This window comes from Otolemur garnettii, unplaced genomic scaffold, assembly GCF_000181295.1.
Source record: "Otolemur garnettii isolate 467f Iridium unplaced genomic scaffold, OtoGar3 scaffold00043, whole genome shotgun sequence".
Classification (NCBI taxonomy): domain Eukaryota; kingdom Metazoa; phylum Chordata; class Mammalia; order Primates; family Galagidae; genus Otolemur; species Otolemur garnettii.
In genome coordinates, this window is record NW_003852438.1 from 12,466,531 (window position 1) to 12,469,691 (window position 3,161).

Consider the following 3,161-nt stretch of genomic DNA (forward strand, 5'->3'; position numbering starts at 1 on the left):
AAAAAAAAAAGAAAAAGAAAAAGAAAAAACATCAACCTAAAGATACTGTTCTGAGAATTGTTTGAACAAATGTTTCTTTGAACTTTTCCTTTCCTTTGTTTCCTTATATTTATGTCTTTGTAAAGTGACATCAAGGAGAGCACCTCCATTAGGTCCTAATCTCTCTTTACTGGCTGCAGCCTCTGACATCTTTAACAGAAGGGAGTTAAGGCCAGTGTCTCTTTTAACAAGGAGGGTGTTTGAGGGCAGGAATCTCAGGAGTTCAGGGCAGGGGTTTGGGAGCAGGGCGGGTGAACAGGTGCTGATCACAGGGGATCCTGGGATCCTGGAGGTGTCTGTGCATTTCTGGCTGGTAGCAGAAAAGAACCAGAAATTTCTGGGTATGGAAAACTAGAGCACAGAACGATTAGTGCTTGTGTGGGGTGACAGAGGTGGGGGGGGGAGGGAGAGAGAGGGAGAGAGAGAGAAAGAGAGAAAGAGAGAAAGAGAGAGCCAGCCTAGCTTGTTTCTGACCCTGTGCCCACAATGTCCTCTCATTTTTTGTTTCTCTCAGCTCAGGAACTTGCTTGGGGGCTTCCCCAGCCACTTCTCTGCTCCTCAAAGCAGGAAAAAATGCTTGCCAACATTTTGGTATCATTTTTAATTGGCTTGGAAATTTAATCAGAATAATGTCAGGTGCATGCAATTGTAAAAAAAAAAAATCTATTAATTAGCTACCCACAGGCTTGCCCGCTCAAGTTAGATTTAAATCCTGAGGAGAAGATGACACACAGCTCTGTTCTGTACCTCCAGGTATGGAAACTTCCACCTGGGATTAAAGCATCAGTGAAGATACGGCTTTGCAGGGATTCAGATTTTAGAGAAGAAAGGAGGTCATGAGAGCTCATTACTGGATCAGTGAAGTGGTAAGAATTATAAAGAGCTCCCATTTCTCTTTTGTTTTATGCGCGCATTGCATTCATTTTCCTCGTGTGACAAAAGGGTTCACAAAAGGGCCCAACATTCACTCTGCTAATGCCAGTTGACATTTCTAGTCACCTGAGAAATAAGGATGCCTAATTGCAGGAGATGTGCATAAAGGTGGTAACAATTCGTCCACAAAGTAGACTCTGTGGGGGGCTAAGCATTCAACATGGACACAGGCTCAGGGAACCTCAGAAACACATTTCACATGGTCAGTGGAGCCAGTTTGCCTGCCATACCTAACCGCTCCTCATGCCTGTAACCTTGGTTCATTCACTTCACCAGAATTCCACTGGGTAGCACATTACCTCAGCCGTGGTGAGACCACAGAGTCTCTATCTCTCTCTCTCCTTCTTTCTCTCTCCCCCGCCCCCACCCCAGTCTTCCCCTCCACTCATCTGGGATCTTGCTAAGATACAGATCTTGATTTGGTGGTGCAGGTGTGAGACCTGAGATTCTCCACTTCTGACAAGTTCCCAGGCAATGCCAAGATGGCTGGTTCCAGGACCACACTTGGGGTAGCAAGGGGCTAAGTCTCAGAGGACAGGGAGTCAAGAGCACAGACAGCTTAACTGTGAAGCTGGGTTTAAGGTATGAAAACATCAGCTGCAAAGGGCCCAGAGAAAGCCTACTTTGTTCTCTGAGTCCTGGTTTTCCTGTTTTCATTTTCTCATGCTTTTCCATGGATTCCACAAGGGATGTATTTTTTGAACAGAGCCTGTTTCCTGAGCTAATTTGATGGGGAATCTATGTTCTGTTCCTGCAGCCAGGTGTACCCTGACCATGCCAGGAAACACACCCCAGCATTTAGAGAAGAGCCCATGGGTTAGGCTGGTATGAGGCACAAATAACCAGGCTCTGTTCTCACCGCTCCATCAGCCTAACACTCTACGTCTGTGCCTGGAGAGCAGGTCCTTCCTTTCACCTGTTAACTTGCTCACTTTTCTACTCCTGTAGTGGAGAGATGCGAGCTGAAGAAAAGAAAATTTAGCTGTTGGTTATAAAAACAATCAGAAAACACAGTAAACAAATCCGTGGTTGGAATTCTGAACAGTCAACTTATTTGCAATGTGAATTGCTTATCAGTTGTGCTTTTCTGGTGGCCCAGAATAATTTCCAGTTATATCCACAACGAATAGAAAGCAGCTTGTATTCTATTATTAGAAACAGTCACACCGTGGGGGAGGGGGACTAGGCAGAGCTGAACACACGTGTGACTGTTTGGGGCTGTTTTAATGCTTGGCCTTGTAGGGCATCCATTCTCAGCTTGGCTCTGGCAGGGAAAATGAAATGGACAAATATACTTGATGGCATAAATAACAATAAGGTTAACAGCTTCTTTTCAACACTTGGTATGTGGATGCAAAAGAAATCCAAATCATTTGGCTAATGGTTAGTTATTCTGGACATACCGAGCACCTGTTTTTGGCCACGGTGCTGTGGCTGTGTTAAGTGCAGTGGGCATTCAAAGTCAACAATGCAGTTTCTTCTCTTCAGGCTCTTACACTCTAGGAAAACATGACAAGAAATGGTCTCTTCTCCTTCCATTTTCTATCAGCTGACAACTATATGGATCTCTTTTCTTTGACCCAGTGGCATACATTGTTAGTGGTGAAATTGTAGTTTCAGCATCATGTCAGTGAGCCTGGCCAGAATTCCGTCGGGGTGGTGTACCCCTCAGTTCCATGGTGTAGGTGATGGCCCCTTGGAGTCCATTTTTCCTGTTTACCCCACTTTACATGTTCAGAGCCAGCTTTTGCTCAGGTAGCCACAGATGCTTTCCGCAAAACAGCCCCTCCCTTACTCTGTCAAGCCCTACAAACTCCCTGAGAAATTTCTGCCTTATACTTTTTCAGGGGCCACCTGGAAAAGCTATTTTTAGGAGTTAGATGGCAAAAATGATACAGCCTAGTGAACTGAGTCAGCCTTGCTATTCACCAGCCACTCTGCCCACACAGCTTCCTCAAAACTTATTTATTTTTTTGGAAAGGATGGTGTATCACGGTGACAAGGAGCATTGATGTGTCAGGGTCAGGGGTGCTATAGACTGAATTGTGCCCCCACCAGCATTAGCATGTTGAAGCCCTGTCCCCTCATCGGCTCTTTTGGAAGGAGGGTTTTGAAAGAGGCAATGAAGGTTAAATGAGGTTATAAGGGTGGAGCCCTGATCTGAGGCACTGTTGTCCCTATAAGGCAAG

The 3,161-nt window shown here is 45.3% G+C and overlaps 1 long non-coding RNA gene across 1 annotated transcript; it reads left to right on the forward strand.

Annotated features, from left to right (window-relative positions):
- Positions 1-317: 317 nt before the first annotated feature.
- On the forward strand, positions 318-907 carry LOC111725533. The gene is made up of 3 exons (XR_002773580.1): positions 318-417; positions 554-675; positions 793-907. It is a non-coding gene; the product is annotated as an uncharacterized LOC111725533 (long non-coding RNA).
- Positions 908-3,161: the final 2,254 nt, after the last annotated feature.